This window comes from Thermobia domestica, chromosome 7 (assembly GCF_964235325.1).
Source record: "Thermobia domestica chromosome 7, izTheDome1.hap1.1, whole genome shotgun sequence".
Classification (NCBI taxonomy): domain Eukaryota; kingdom Metazoa; phylum Arthropoda; class Insecta; order Zygentoma; family Lepismatidae; genus Thermobia; species Thermobia domestica.
Window position 1 is genome coordinate 37,971,695 of NC_137460.1, and position 17,805 is coordinate 37,989,499.

The window sequence follows — 17,805 nt, forward strand, 5'->3', positions numbered from 1 at the left end:
TTCCCATAAGTTTCGTATTTTACCTTATACTCTTTTTTATTTTCCCCGCAAAACTATTTTCCTTTTTTTTCAAATAAAGAAAAGAAATGATAGTTCTGGGAACTTTTTTGAATCCTGTCATACGCCTTGCCAAACCAACCTGTATTGTTATTATCTATGGGTAGTATGTTGGAGTATACCCATCTAATAATTTTATAGACCACTTTATACTTCCTTAAGTTTACGAAAGAACAGACGTATATAGGAGTGGGTATATCCAATATTTTTTTAAAAGGTCGAATGTATATCTACCAAAAATTCTAGTACAATAAAGCGTCGATTATCCATGGGCGGATCCGCAGTGCGGATTATCCTCGAGTGGCCCGTAAAAAAAATGACGAATCTCAAAGAAACCAATTTTAATCTAAACCAACAACTGGGAAAGGTTGAAAATTACTGACAGGTTTGTTATGCATCGTAATCCTATAGGCCTTCTGAGAATATGTAAATGAGCGCCTGGCTCTTCTCTTTTGTTTTGGTCATAGCTTTCACATTCGGTGATTAGTGACCTTGACGACCCGAGCAATACAAACAAAAAAGATAGGTTTTGTGCTAAAAATACTGTATTTTTCGTATGTGCACCTCATTTTTAGTCTTTTTTCGGGTTATTCGCGATTTTCGCTGTCCGCAGTGCCCTTACCATAATTCTGCGAATAATCGTGGCTTAACCGTATTAACATCACTGTATTCTAACGCTATTTTAACACTGTCTCCATGTTTACAGATGCCTTACACATTCTCGGCCTACGTATATAAGTTCTTTAAACATTTCTGAATTAACAAATTTTATCTTAAATTTTCAGAAAACAAAAAATGACCCCGTATTGTTAATCAGAGCCATTATTTGGTATTCAATATTTCGATAAAGCTAATAAGTGAGGCAACACAGGATAACGTTTTGTAACATCTAAGTTGAGACCACTGAGAGCATTCGTTGGCTCAGAGCAAGGAACTATGTCCTTGGCAAAAAGAGAGGCAAGACTCACTTCTTCGGTTCTTGTCGGTGATTCATGTCGCTTGACCGTCGCCGACTGCCTTTTCTTCTTCTTCTTCTTCTTCTTAATTTCAATTGAAAAAAAGCTACAAAAGGCGAATTGTCTTGGTGTTCGGCCCGTCAGGGTCACCCAAAACACGTGAGTGAGTAAGATGCTTGGAAACCAAGTTCTAAGACCTTTTCGAAAGTCAAGAACATGTTTAGACTTCCAAGTCCAATAAATGTCTTTGGCCTTTTGAAATTCCTTGTTTTGAGAAAACGGAGGTGTGGATTTGTATTATTTTAAATAAAATAAATAAAAAAATAAATTTTGAAACCACTCCTTTCTTTTTAAATCTTTTGGCTCATATACAGATTCATATGTCTTCCTGTTGCAGCAATGCTGCTTTTTTTCCCTATGTAAAAATAGCCACATAGAAGATCCCTGCCAGAATTTACATCTTCTGTATAATGGAACGTCTTTTCGCTATGGAATATAATCTCTATTGTCATTTCGATATTAAATGTCTTACTATACTAAGAACAATATAAACCTAACCAAAAGGAAGTGATATGAACACTGTTGAATTCAAAAAATTTTACCCCCTGAAGCTGGGAGATTTATAGTTGTTGGGAGTACTATTTGGAAGAAAGGGAGAACACGGTACCTCAGAAGTAGCACATTCAATTTTGCTGCGGAAAATCCCTGTGTCGATCTCGTTTCCTTCCACATTCTCATTCTACCTAATAAATCATTCACTTTCATTAATCATCCGTCTCCTTTACCCTAAGAAGCAATAACCATAGGTCGTTGAATTAAAATATTTCACTTTATTTTCGAAAAGAACATATACTGAAAGATAAAATCTGTAAGATCTTCGAGAAGATACAATAAAATATTTGTCTGGTGTTATATACCGAAAGTCTACCAGTTTGCTACAGGTATCGTTTGTTCCAACTCGATTTCCCTGTTGTTTGGCCACAGTATTTTCATTATAAGTTTCATAGGACTAATTATTGTGTAAATTGACATATTGATGCAGTAGCTAAGAGTTATCAGGTATTCCTATTTATATTTCCTTGTTCGCTAAGTGATAAGTGTTCTTGCCCTAGGTATGAGAGATGTTTGGTCCCTATATCCTTGCTGCTGAAAAGGAACATCAAACTTTAAAAACTAACAGGCCTTCCTCACTGCTCAGTTGCTAGCGTGAGCGTTTGATGGATGGGTTCCCGGTTCAATTCTCAGTGGGAGAGAGCTTTCAACTTTAAACGATGTACAGTGGTTCGTATTTCTCCTTAAAGTAGGTTCATGTCTCATATTAGGATTAAGATTTTGAATTAGATTTCTGGGCTGTTGGCATCTAAGGCCATTTAGTCCATCACATATATGAGGGATGATGTCCCTCGGTAGCACACTATCCAATGAAAGGGAAGGAAGGAATCAGTTTGGGACCATTGTGTTAAGTACCATTCCGGCATTCGCCTGGTGTAAATGAGGAAAATCCAGGAGAAACCTCATTCAAGATGGCTAGCCAGAAAAAGCTGTTACACTTTTCCTACCGAGTGTCCCCACCGGAAATCGAATTCGGAACCGCTCACACCAAAGACGACAGCGTTTGAGACTATGGCACGCAGGGCCAAACATGTCTCATATAGCCTCCAGGGTGCTGAAAAGCGACGCTAAGCTCTAATCAACAAAACAAACAAACAAACAAACAAACAAAAGACACCTCTAATTTAACGATTGTTTCGTAAAATGACATGCTTTATTTAGTCTCTTAATGCAGTTCTTAATATTAAGTCCTGCTCTACAATATTTTATTTTTACATTATGTTATACAATTAAAGAACCAGATTTTATATAGTTAAGAAATATATCGACAGTAGTTCAGGCTACCTCAAGAATAGGAATTAAATACTCACTTGTAACAATTAAACACATGTTAACTTACGAAGCTAAAAACTGATCCACAGCATCCTCGTTGAAGATATAACAAAAATATAGAATTTATTTATAATATCCATATGAATTTATTTTAAATACATTTATAATATCTATTTTTAACTCTATCTATTAGGTTTATAGTAAATGTAATGGATATGACTGTTGTAGTATAGTTATCTGGCAATGCATAGCTGCTGCATAAATTGTGGTGTCACTCTTCATGATAATGATATAAGATAAATAAGCAATAACCATTTTATGGTAAATTGAACCAAAAATGAGGGAACGCAGTAGCTCAGTTGTAGAGTGCTCATCTCTGGGACGAGAGGTCCCTGCTCTGATCCCAAAGCATGTGAGTTGTGTCGGACAACGTCGTGTCCGATAGTTTTTTTTTTTTCGAAATCCTCCTATTTTGTCATTCTACCAAGTATTTTGTAATCATTTACTTTCATAAATTATCCGTCTTCTTTAGTCTACAGCTTCCTTGTGACTATAAAGCTAGTGTATGTGCTTCTGGTATGTAAGATCTGTGTTCAATTCCCAGTCGGAGCTCGTGTGGTTCGGTACAGATCCACTGTCTCTTACAGTGTCAGTACTGAACAGAATGCTGAACTCCAAAGCAATCTACCTACGATATTGCCTGAGAGTTATACAAGCCCGCCTATATAATAGGATAAAAGGGTTGCAGAACAATGAGGGGTAAATGGTTTGTTTTCCTTTAAAAAAAATCAGGTGGATCATTCTGTGAAAGTACCGGAAAACGTTCACGACACTCGTACTACATCCCAGTAGTTAGTACGATGGTTTTTTTTTTTTTTTTTTTTTTTTTTTTGCTTTTTTTTAAAGCAAGGATGCAAAGCAAAAGAATTAACAACAATGCTCTTTTTAACTGCAAGTCATACGATATGCCGAAGAAAACTTAAAATAATATTGAAGAAAGACTAATAATGAAATTGCGGGTTACACATGCGAATATTATTTGCCTGGTAGGAATCTAAAAATTAAAGATGTGGCTTATACACGCAATAATATGGTATCAATCAGTGTTTTTTTCTGTCGGTGTGCAACTTTACCTGGTACCCGCACTTTCTTTTAATGAGGCTTTGAAATATTCTCTCTCTCTCTCTTTCTTTCTCTTTCTCTCTTTCCCTTTCTTTTCTTTTTTGTATTTATGATATAAATTTGTTAATTTAAATCGATTTGAAGACGGGAACAAGAGTATACTAAATACATGTGTAAGGTAAAACGATAAATAGATGGTGGTCTACCTGCTAATTTCTTCTACTTGTTTAGATTTTCACGTTTGTCTTCGCAGGTAATCCGAATGCGCATAATAAGATATTAATTGTGAATACTAGAACTTTTCTTTTTACATAATAAAGAAAAGGCACTGGTGTGAATTAATTTTTACTGAATGGTTCCTGCTATCATTTTTCATCCTTCAATGACTTTTCCGTGAAAAATGAAGGACAACATATATATATATTGCACGATTTCACTTGACCTAAATCAAATTTTGCGTGGTAGAAGACCCTGACAAGGTTAGTACAAATTTGATATATGAATATTATGGTGTTCAGGTTTTAGGTTCTCGAGTCGTGAGCCATCACATTTTCCGTTCGACCTTTTTTAAAAAAAAATCAACCGATTGTATGCAATTTAGATCAAACTTGGCATATTGGTGGATCTTAACCTTCTGTACAAACTTGTGAAAATATTATAGTCTGAGGTCTTTTTCTTCCGGAATTATAGTTTGGGATTTGGACTTTGTAAAATTTTTGTATAGTAATCTTGATAGAGATTGACTTTAAAATCAGTGAAAATTGACTTTCTGCAACTGAGAAACTCATACTAATACATTCTGTACATACAATATGTTGAATGAGGGTTAAACCTCTCGTCTCATCAACCAGTGGTTAACAGGCTAATAATACTCACGAATACAGGTACCGTTTACGCACTAATTATAAACATATACGGGAAGATGCTAAAATGAACAGGTGAGGAAATATCTTCTTTTGGTGGTGACTAATTGCTTATTTAGGAAGAATTTTCTGCCCCTTCTCTCTCCGTACAGTTCTATGCGTACACAAATACAAAAATAAAACCCTCTCTTACACACACACACACACACACACACACACACATACTCACAGCCAGACACATACAGATAGAAAGAAAGAGAGAGAGAGAGAGACCACATGCCGTTGAGATTATGTGTCGTCTGCACAAGGCGAAAAACACGACATTTAGCGTCTTACGCGATTGCAACGAACACACGCACATATAATCGAACTACAAGAGAACAAGGTTTAGTAACATCCATTTTCTATATGCGTCACGCTGTTGTTTTCTAACTTTTTGAGTTCAATCAATACTTCAAAAGAGAAACAAGTAAATTTATGTTACACTAAAATTACGTATACGTCTTTGTTCAAAGAAATAGACATTATACTACATTTAAACACTTTGTTTGTGTGTTTTAGTGTCCTTCGCTTTTATATATACAAGTATAACAACAGTATACTGAAAGAAGTGAAAAAGTACAGCGTGAAAAATTTCTTACCTTTCCTTTGTGCTAAAGTACGTTAAGTTCTTCGTAGGTAAACATATTGGTTGGATCATTTTTGTTACTTTGGCATTAACACCGTTTTTTCCTGGCAACAAAACATCTTCTCAGCTTCTGCAGATACTATATTACGTAAGTATGTAGTATAAATCTCTGTGGGACCAAATGTGATCGAAAAGTGTTCATATTGTTTTTTTTTTTTTAATAGTTATAACCAAATTTGGATAAATTTTGATAAATGATGAGTTTTTTTTTTTACCTCGTTCTCTGAAAATCTCTAAGGCAGTGGTTCTCAACTTAATTCCTATCACGACCCCCATTTTTATTACATTCTTTTCCCAGCGATCTCCTTGTAATTCTGGTTTGTAAGAAGCTGGTGTAGGATTTTTAATATACGTACTGCGGAGATCTCATGATATCCATCTATTTCTACAACAGTAGAATTCATTTCTTGTATATAGTGGATAACAGTAATATCCCTAAAAGCAAATGATTAAAACCAAATTTGGTCAATTCATTCATATTACAAATAGCGAATCCAATCTGTCATACTCTTTCAAAATGGAGACCGTTTGAAGATTTTAAAACTTCATAACTCCCTTAATTATGGTTGATATGATAAGAAAAAAGTAATTTCTAATTTTGGTTTTAAAAACTCGGACAGTTGTTTAAAAAAAAAAATATTGAGTATTTTAAATGACTTAATAATGTGCGTCATGAAGATTGAACCGAACATTACCGTACTAGTAAAACCGTACCGTACACACCATGCTCAGGTATCTCATTAGCTTTCAATTTTAATTGTATTTCAATATGCAGATTTTGTTGCATTTCTATTTCTCTAGTATTTCAACATTCAGTTCTCATTAGTTTCATATTGTACATTTTTCATTTAAATCGATTTTTTTAACAACTTTGCATCTGTTGAAAATGCTTAGTAGACCTATCTTTTGTTGTTCTTAACAGTATGTATAAAACTTAAAATATACCTATCAGAACAAAATTTAAAATAATATTTAACAATATTTTCCAGTATTAGATTCTAATTATAGGTTATTTATATCTTCTGTTTATCTTCACGACTTCCACGAAACCTCCTCACGAAGCCCCTAGAGGTCGCGACCTCCAGGTTGAGAACCATGGTTTAAATTGTTGTTTAGATTGTATCCCTTTTAAAACGCATTTGTCTGACCAGAACAAAATGAATTATTTAATAACTATACGATTTTTGTTACAGTTTCAAGGACCTAACGTCCTCTTCATCAGACATTGAGAAAAGACAGATGACAGCAAATCTTATATCTTCCTCAGCCGTTAGTTAGCATTTTCATTTCTTTTCGCTAATGAAAATGCTAACTAACGGCTGAGGAAGATATAAGATTTGCTGTCATCTGTCTTTTCTCAATGTCTGCTGAAGAGGACGTTAGGTCCTTGAAACCGTAACAAAAATCGTATAGTTATTAAATAATTCATTTTGTTCTGGTCAGAAAAATGTGTTTTAAAATGTTATTGTGATTATCCAGAAATATGGAGTATATTTATTAAGATTGTATCCCATATGAGCAAACCAATCTAACAACTAGAGGCGTCATTCGGGGAGGGCAGAGCAGAAATCGCTCCTCTAACTTCGAGACATTTATACTTTTTAATAAATTGTACGCTAATACACTAACAAAGAAGTGAAAATCTTATGTCGGTGGACTATCTAGCCCCTCACCTGACAAAACCTGAAATGACTACTGCCAACAACGGTACTGTTGCAATTACTCGAATATTCTGTTTCTGTTCCGCCTACGTTTTTTTATTTTTTTAAAAAAATTTTGGTCTATTAAAAAGTTGTCCTCCAACTGGCATTCGGCTACAAAATATAGCGATTTTCTATTCTTTAGAACACGGGTTATTTGCGTACCAAATTGCGTTCAGATCCGGCCAATAGTAAGCGAGAAATAAAGTACCAAATATAAGGCTACTTGAGCCGAGTCCGACAACCAAATATAGTTATATCTCTTCCTTAAATCACGGGTACTTGCGTACCAAATTTGGTTTAGATCTGCCCAGTAATACCGAGAAATAAAGTATGACATACAGACACACACACGCACACATGCATACCGTATTTTACGAGCTATAAGACGCACTTTTTTCTTCTAAAATTTGCCTCCAAAATTCATGTGCGTCTTATTCTCGAAATTAATATAAAAATGTCCAGTGTTTGATTTAAAATTCCCGCGAGTTTTAAAAATGGCCGTATATTCGATGCCGCGGAGAGATATCTCTAATTGGCAACATTGGATTCAACCGGCAGCAGCAGTCCATCAATGGGACGAACATGAGTTGCGAAGATTCACAAGCTTGCGAACACTTGCTAATAAAAATGGTTAAAATGTTAGGTATTTTTTTTAATGCTTAAAAATTAAGAAGTCTTATAACCCGTAAAATACGGTACATACAGTATAATATCCCGTTTGCGTATGTCGGGAGCTAATAATAGCGAGCGTAAGCTTAACGCATTGACTGCCATGTGAGCCATATGTAGCTAACACTAAACTGCTTGGTGAGGTCCCGTGAGCCATATATGGTTCACACTAAACCTGACCGTAGGGCCCCATGAGCCATATATGGCTCACGCATTGACTCTTGTTTGGTACTTATCTGAGGCCCTACGAAAAATATTATGTTTTCTTTTTCAATACGATATTTTGAGTCGTGTGACTATATTGCATGCACTTTAGCTTTTGGAATTATGCATCCATATCCACGGAAAACATGTGAAAATGTTAACTTGCTGAAAATGCGAAAATTCAACTTGTTTGGGCTTTTATTCAGCTGTGGTACTTCGCATTTTAGAATTTAGCATATTCAAGTAATACGTACCTAGAGACCTCAATATTCCAAGTTTTTGAACCACATCTGGCTCCTGGTGGGGAAAAATGCGTGAGCCACATATGGCTCACGGGGCCTCAGAGAAACAAATGTACGTCTAGGCCCTGTGAGCCATATGTATCTCACATGAAAAACAAGGAAATTGACACTTTTTAAAAATTAATAATACATTGTTGCATACTATTAAAATTGTAAAAGAAATATATTTTAATTTTATGCAACAATGTATTATTAATAAAAAAGTGTCAATTTCCTTGTTTTTCATGCGAGACACATATGGTTTACAGGGCCTAGACGAAAATTTGTCCCTCTGAGGCCCCGCGAGCCATATGTAGATCACGCATTTTTTTCCCCCGCCACAAGCCAGATCTGGTTCAAAAAACTTGGAATATTGAATATTAAGTTGTCTAGGTACGTATTACTTGAATATCGTTTCGTAGCCTGTTGGCGCCATGGTCCATCCTCAAAAATGATCATAGGCAGTCAAAGTGTTAAAGCAATAAATATGAAAGGTGAGAAGATAATTTCCTATCTGTGTTTTCTAAATATTGAAGTAATATTCGGAATCAGGATGTACACATTTCTTTAATATCACAACCCCTGTTTTTACAGGCAACAATTCGCTATGATGAATACACGTACCTCTCTGCTTGATGCAATTCTACTTGGTTCAATGTGAAAGAGAGAGACAGGGAGGGAAAAAGTTCATGTCATTTAAGCATACAACCACAAAAATATATTTTATTGCTTAGGACACGAGAAGACTATAGAGTATGGACAGTTTTGATGCTGCGAGTCACCAGTAGTCCATAAGTTCTTGAAACAATACACCAACGCTAAATATATGGTGACTCTTATTTTTTCGTTTATTTTTATTTAACTAAACAGTTACAGGACTTACGTAATCGCGTAAGCTTCCTATGTTTTTCAAACAAGAAATAGATTAATGGTTCGTTAACTATGATGGTTGATTTTCAACTTGCATGTTATCATCAATGACAGCGAAAAGAATAAAAAAGAAAAGAAACTCACTGTATGATAGAATCTCTTTTAAATTAAGCTTATCTAATTTTCTAGGTCAAAATGAATAATTTTTTGAAGAAATCAAAGAGGAGAGAGAAAAAAGAAGTAGGTCTGGTTTAATATTGGCCAAGTTTAAACGTTCGAGGCCAAAGAAAATCAACTCGATATCATCGCTCCAAACAGCAATAATCGCTTAACTGCTCCTGGTTGACTGCCAAAACACCGTTTTCAACGCAACTTCCGCAGTGTTGCCAAATTTCTTTTCTATCAAATTACACATGGTCTTTCTTTACTGCCCTTTATAACTAAACCTTACTTTGTAGCGTAAGGAATACAGAGATTCTTCGTTTGTTTGGATCAGTGGTTCTCAACTTAATTCCTATCACGACCCCCATTTTATCACATCCTCTTGCCAGCGACCGCCTTATAATTTCTAGTTTCTAGCTTGTGTAGGATTTTTAATACATCTATTGCGGAGATCTCACGATATAAACCTGTTTCTATAAAAGTAGAATCCATTTCTTGTACATAGTGGATACATTAACTTTCCTAAAAGCGAATGGATTAAAACCAAATTCGGTCAGTTCATTCATATTACAAATATCGAATCTGATCCGTCATGGTGTTTCAAAATGGAAACCGTTTGAAACTTTTAAAACTTCATAACTCCCTTAATATTGGGTCATATGATAAAAAAAAAATAGTGATTTCTAATGTTGGTTAGGAAAACGTGCATTTCCCATGCGAGAGACATGCTCTGTCCACCACGGGATCCCGATTTTATTACTCTTTCAAATTGAGTATTTTAAATGACTTGATAATGTGAGTCACGAAGATTGAACCGGGCATTGCCGCACTAGTAAAATCATACCATGCTCAGGTATATCATTAGCTTTAAATTTTAATTGTATATCAATATGCAAGTTTTGTTGAATTTGTATTTTTCTGGTATTTGAATATACAGTGCTTATAGTTTCATATCATAACTCTTTCATTTAAGTTGATTTTTAAATAACTCTGCACCTGTTGAAAATGTTTAGTACACCTATTTTTTGTTGTTCTTAATAGTATGTATAAACAATAAAAATATGCCTATCAGACAAAATTCAAAATAATATTTTAAAATATTTACCGGTATTAGATTCTAACTATATTTATTTCTTCTGCTTATGTTCGCGATCCCCATGAAACCCTCTCGCGACCTCCCTAGGGGTCGCCACCCTTAGGTTGAGGAACTCTGGTTTAGATTGTATCCTATATGATCAAACCAATCTAACAACCAGAGGCGTCATTTGGGGAGGACAGAGGGGGAAATGCTCCTCTAACTTTGAGATACTTATACTTTCTTTTAATGTACTTTAATACACTAACAAAGCAGTGAAAGTCTTATGTCGGTGGACTATCTTGCCCCTCACCCCCGTGGCAAAATCTGAAATGACCCTAATGCTAACAACGGTTGCCATTATTCATCTTCCGAATATTCTGTTTCTGTTCCGCCTACGTTCTTCTTGGTCTATCAAAAAGTTGTTCTCCAACTGACATTCTGGAAAGTCTATTTGCATTTCCCACGCGAGAGGCATGCTCTGTCCACCATGGAAATTCTGATTTTATTACTCTTTGAAATTCAGTGGCCTTAAATAGGGACCCTATTTGAGGTTCCACAGGGGCAATTGCATCCTAAGTTGGAGATTTTTTATTTACTTATTTATTTTTTTACATTTTAATCATTAGGATAATGATACACAAACGAAAAATGTGAAACTCTAGTTATATCGTAGGGTCTCCCTCCCGTAAGCAAAATTTGAAATGATGATGCTGAACTAAAGATGTAAAGTATTGCATTGCGTAACTTTCTTCATTAGTCAATCATATACGGCGAGTGTGCAGAATCGACAAGTTATTTTCAAATGCTCTTGTAAGTTTTAAACTAATAGGTTTTAAAAAGATGAAATTTTGTGAGATGTTAATATCAACAGGAAGGTTTTTTCTATGTACCCTATCACACAGCCAGCTTAACAGTGTTGCCAACTACTATCATTTTTAATGGCACTACGTCATATTTTTAATTACATATTTCAAATCTACATATAGAACAATAATTTACTATGACACACTATTTATCCACTGTCACAAACTAAGGATGCTGCACAGAGAAAAAAAGATGTATGTGGTGTACGTAAAAACGTAGATTACAAGCGTATATTTTGTAATTTTTGGATTTATCGTTTGATTATATGTAACATCCTGAGACAAACGTATATCTGACAACGTATGTTTTATAATGTAACATTTAAGCCGGAAAAAGGCAGTGTATTTAGCACATGGATAACGTATGCTCCTTATAGATTTCCGTAGTAAACATATGAAATCCGTATATTTGTCTGCTGTCCGGATAACGGATTTTTCTCAGTGTACAGTATCGCAAACAATTCTTCACAAACAAAATTTGCGAGACCTCTATCACAGTACTAACGCAAGTGAGGCGGACGAGGCAATATACATCCAAAGTATTTTAGTTAGTATTAGGAATGAGTACGAGTCGAGATAAAACTCTATTGGACTCAAGTTCCGAGTCGAGTCAAAGGTAATTTTCTCGAGTCGAGTTCCGAATCTAGTCACTGTTTTTGATGTCCAGTTTCGAGTCGAGTCGAGTTTGATAAATAGCTCACTCATTCATTTCGTTTTAACTCGTTTTGAAATCATGGCCTGATTAGACTGGAAAGCGAAAGCCATGAAGAATGTAAGCAGTAATGTAGAATACTTTTAATGTGCTCGCGAGAAGAAACACTACTTGCATCTCGTCTCGTCTCGATAACGAAACGACATTTTTTTTTTTTTTACAACGAGATAACCTCAAATATTGTGAGCACACATATAAGTATATACTGTAGTTTTGCCATCAAGGCTGAGACCTACACGGTCGATTTTTTTGAGCCCAAGCAGAAGCCGAACCCGGATAGTGATGTTAACTGGTTCGGCTTCATTCAGGTGAGCGAACAGCTCGGTTGGGGGTGAGCCATCGGCTCGAACCGGCTCGGTTGGGTGAGCTGTTGTCTCGGCTCACTTCTCAGTTTGGCTCGATAGTGAATGAGCTATGAGCCGAGCTACTCAAGCCGTTAACAACCCTAAACCCGGGCCGAGCAGTTTTGAACATGTTTGATAGGCGTCCCATAATTAACAATTTTTGGCTCGAGCCCGAATACTTGCTCCCCCGGAACTCAAACCCAGAGCCTCGTGAACGATGTCCATGCCTCCTGAAAGCTTCTAGACGACCGAGATCAGCAGGTAACAGTTTTTAGTATTCAGATACAAATCGCCTATCTTTCATTGTTATACACGGTGTTGTTATAATAATAATAATAATAATAATAATAATAATAATAATAATAATAATAATAATAATAATAATAATAATAATAAGTAGTAGTAGTAGTAGTAGTAGTAGTAGTAGTAGTAGTAGTATTGGTAATTATATTGATTATGAAGGATACTTGAAGATAGTAGTTGAAACTACACACAGAATTTAGCTCGATTTGGCTCGACTCGACTCGAAACTCGACCTGACTTCGACTAATTTTCCAAAAGACTTTGTTTCGAAAAGTTTCTTACATTCAACCACTTGAATGGTTTTCAGTTGATGTAAAGATCATAATGTCATTTACAGTAATTTAATATCTCAAACCGTTCAGGAGATACGATAAAAATTGGTAAAGTTTGCAACTCTGCTTAAAAATTATGTAATTGCAAGCGTTTATCGTAACTATATCTACCAAAACATTATTGTTTGTAAAGTTATAGGAGCAGAGGAAAGCAACAATTCTTTTAAAAAATTCACAGAAATATCTTCGGAACGGTTGTGAATTGAATTGTGATCTCCAATTGAAATGTTTATTGAAGCCTCTACCTAGTATGTGATTGGATATTATAGTTGTCTAAGAAATTTTCCGAAACATGATATTCTTTATATATATATATATATATATATATATATATATATATATATATATATATATATATATATATATAAAAGTTTAGAAATACCATGGCCATGGGCATAGTATTCGGATTTGTAACTGTGTTGCTATTTATTAGAAATATATCAGATTATGGTCATATATTCGATATTTGTAACTGTATTTCTATATATTTGAAATACAGCAGATTATGGTCATATATTCGGCATTTGTAACTGTGTTGCTATTTATTAGAAATACATCAGATTATGGCCATAGTAATCGGTATTTGTAACTGTGTTGCTATTTATTATAAATACATCAGGTTATGGCCATAGTATTAGGCATTTGTAACTGTGTTTCTATTTATTAGAAATACATCAGGTTATGGCCATAATATTAGGCATTTATAACTATGTTGCTATTTATTAGAAATACATCAGATTATGGTCATATATTTGGCATTTGTAACTGTGTTGCTATTTATTAGAAATATATCAGATTAGGGTTGTAATATTCGATATTTGTGACTGTATTTCTATATATCTATATAAATTTATTAGAAATACGTGAGATTATGGTCGTAGTATTCGACATTTGTAACTGTGTTTCTATTTATTAGAAATATATCATAGTATGCTTATAGTATTCGACATTTGTGACATATTTATTTTGTTTATTTATTAGAAATGCGCCGTATTCTAGTCATAACGCAAGGCCGAACTCCTCCTTCCTTTGTCGCGTAACGTTTTTTGATTTTTGTTTTTTCACTAATTTTGCTCACTTTTGGAGATATTACAATCAAATCTGATTTTAATGGTAGAACATTTTATTACAAAATGTTTCTATTCTGAATAAATTTGTAGTATATTTTTCGCCAACAAATCAAAATATTAGAAAATGGTAGTGCCATAATAATATTTTTACTCCATAAGGTTATTTAATTAACCAGTATTAATTCTTCGAAACTGCATGCTGTTGTTTTCCCAAGAAGACCGAAACGATTCTTTTAGGTCACTGATGATTGGCAAGGAGGAGGTACTGTCGGAAGATGCAGATGAAACAAGATCCAAAGAACTGACATTGACCTCTTCTTCTGAGATCTAGGATGCTTCTCACCAATTTCAAGGATGTAAAGATCTCGTCGACCTCAGATTCGACATGGCTGCACACGTGGAGGAGCAGAAGCGTAGTTTGTGAACAAGGTTTCGAGCATCTTCTTTAGACTTAGGACTTCAGTTAATCCCTTTTCAAATTCTTCTTATCCTAAATCAGTGTCAGAATGGGAATAAACTCGGTTTATCCAGGAAAATTCCAATCCAAAGACCCTAAAATTCAGTACGAAATTATATCGACGAATTCGGTTTTTACATAATATCTCATTCTGCCTGCTCTACATATCGTGGATCGTTTCGTCGCGGAAAATATTATTTCGCGAAAAGAGTTTCTTGTATTTCACATGAAAAATTCCTTAGAAGAACAGAGTGGATAATCTATTCGAGTACTATAACCATAATATGATGTATTTCTAATAAATAGAAACACAGTTACAAATGTAGAATACTACGACCATAATCTGATGTATTTCTAATAAATAGCAACACAGTCACAAATGTCGGATACTATAACCATGATCTGATGTATTTCTAATAAATAGCAACACAGTTACAAATGCCGAATATATGACCATAATCTGATGTATTTCTAATAAATAGCAACACAGTTACAAATGCCGAATCAAAATTTTTGAATCATATTCTGAGAAAGAGTGATACCAGCTGGGAAGGAAAGGGGATTTTTAAGCGGTGGTTACGATCGCTAACAACTACTTTCAGGTTTCAGAAAAGCTTCGTGTACCGTAAATGCAATGCGGCGATAGCCACAAAATGGAGTTTTATTGTATTGTTATACATGCAGAGTTCGTCACCAGTCATATTGGTGTCTAGCAATCTTCGAATCCTTTCTGCATGATACATTTTATATAGGCTATATGTTCACAATGTTCCAAAACAATAGAAATAATTATTTATTATTTATAAAAACAGAAAATAACTGAATAAAGTTATTTGTTTAAAATATTGCATATAAACCTGAGAATAATAAAACTTACAGCAAAAAAAAAAAAAAAAAACGCGTTACGTAACGAAGGTATAAACTCCCTTCTCCTTCTTGTCACACTTCGTAACTCAAGACCGTACTCCTTCCTCCGCCTTGCAGCATTACATAATATGAGAACACATCCCTTATGAAATATAAACAAAATCACATGAGTCGTTTCTGAGAAATCTGTTTGAAAAAAATCACCCCAAGAATTTGAACTCACCCCTCGTACATTTTTCAGGACAAAATGAGCTATGTCACATTATTAATAAAATATTTATTTATGAAGTATGAACAAAATTACCTTAGTTGATTTTGAGAAAATCGTCCAAATGAAAATTTATCCCCCAAAATAAACTATCCTTTCTCTTGATTTTTCCCAGAGAAATTACTTGTGTACCACATAATGGAGTTGTTTCTGGAAAAGTGATTTATGAAATATAAATAAATTCATTCCAGCAGTTTTTAAGAAAATCGCATTTTTTTATTTTCACCATTAAGTACCCTTATTTTTAAGGATAGGAAGAATATTCGGAAAGAAATCTCTAAAGGATCACATTAAAACCTTAAGTTTAAAATTTGATTGAGATAAATTGAACGGTATGGCCACTAGGTGAGTGTACCTCAGGACAAACGGACTAACAGACGGACAATGTCGAAAAATCACTTTTTCGGTATTGGCTATGGGCTAGGGAACGTGTAAATGGGTTGAGATCTGGAATTCAATGTTTTTTTTATACTACTACCAGTGGCGTATTTAGGATCTTGTTTCGAGGGGGTATGCACAACACTTATATTTTTCCTTTTGGATACCGATGAATTTTAATGAAGTTTTGCATATAACAAATTTATTTCGGGTAGGAAATGCTTGAGCCCGATACCCATCCCCCTAAATACGCCACTGACTACTACTATACTTTCCTCCCTTTTTTCGTCGTTCAAAAGTAAAAAGAATATCTACATAAAGAATTAGTAAGTATAGATAGTTCCTATAGGAGTATAGATAAAAGCTCCTTCAGGTTTTTGGTTCAAATATAATCACTATCTGTTCCTTTTTTGGTTCAAATGTATTCACTATCTGTTCCTTTGTTGGGGTTCAAATGTAATCACTATCTGTTCCTTTGTTGGTTCAAATGTAATCACTACCTGTTCCTTTTTGATTCAAATGTAATCACTATCTGTTTCTTTGTTGGTTGAAATGTAATCACTATCTGTTCCTTTGTTGGTTCAAATGTAATCACTATGTGTTCCTTTGTTGGTTCAAATGCAATCACTACCTGTTTCTTTTTTGGTTCAAATGTAATCACTATGTGTTCCTTTGTTGGTTCAAATGTAATCACTATCTGTTCCTTTGTTGGTTCAAATGTAATCACTATGTGTTCCTTTGTTGGTTCAAATGCAATCACTACCTGTTTCTTTTTTGGTTCAAATGCAATCACTACCTGTTTCTTTTTTGGTTCAAATGTAATCACTATCTGTTCCTTTGTTGGTTCAAATGTAATCACTCTGTTCCTTTGTCTGTTCAAATGTAATCACTATCTGTTCCGTTTTTGGTTCAATTGTAATCACTATCTGTTTCTTTTTTGGTTCAAATGTAATCACTATCTGTTCCTGAGGTCACAAATAGTGTTCTAAGAGAATTTCAGACCGAGGAAACGTCAAAAGCTTCCCCAAAATTACGATGGAATTTACTGTCAATGGTCGGGGTAGAAAAACAAAAGAACCGGCAGTTTTTCAATGCAAATTTGATAACAATGTTTGCCTGAGTCCCAAACAATGTTTTCAGGAAAAAAAATCAAGCTGTGGAAACTTTAAAATGCAGAAAATTTTGTTATAATCTATTTTAGGAACCTTATTTTATATGGAGGTGAGGAATAATGAAGGTAACTGTATTTCTCTTGGTGCAAATCATATTACATTTAATTATACATTTAATGTTTGAGTAGTGTTTTTAGAAAAGGTTTGACAGTAGAATTCCCTAAATTTGTTTAGAAACATTGACTCTTGATTAGTATAACACGTTGAACTTTGTGAAATCTCACAGTTATGATGTCACTTGAAGGATCTTTTCTAAATTTTAGACTTCTTTACTTAAATTCAAGAGAATGAAGATAGGAGAAAAGGTGAAACTGTTTGGTTGTTCAATTTATTTTCAGTTTAGAATATTAGAAACTGGTCGATAGATCTCGAGCAAATTGTACTATTACTATTATTTTAAATAATACGTAATACTCAGAAAACAATTACCGGTATATCATAGTTTTTTTGAAATCTATTAGGTTTCCACAATCTGAAAATTTCTGAAATGCTATTTAGGACC

At 34.4% G+C, this 17,805-nt stretch overlaps 1 protein-coding gene across 1 annotated transcript in view; it reads left to right on the top strand.

Moving 5' to 3' along the window:
• The first annotated feature begins 5,200 nt into the window (after positions 1–5,200).
• The window catches only part of LOC145690012 (uncharacterized), a 44,711-nt gene continuing 32,106 nt past the window's right edge, over positions 5,201–17,805 (top strand). Inside the window, exon 1 of the mRNA XM_081764492.1 lies at positions 5,201–5,658. The gene's annotated coding sequence lies outside the window, so the exon portion shown is untranslated. The remainder of the gene's footprint in view (positions 5,659–17,805) is intronic.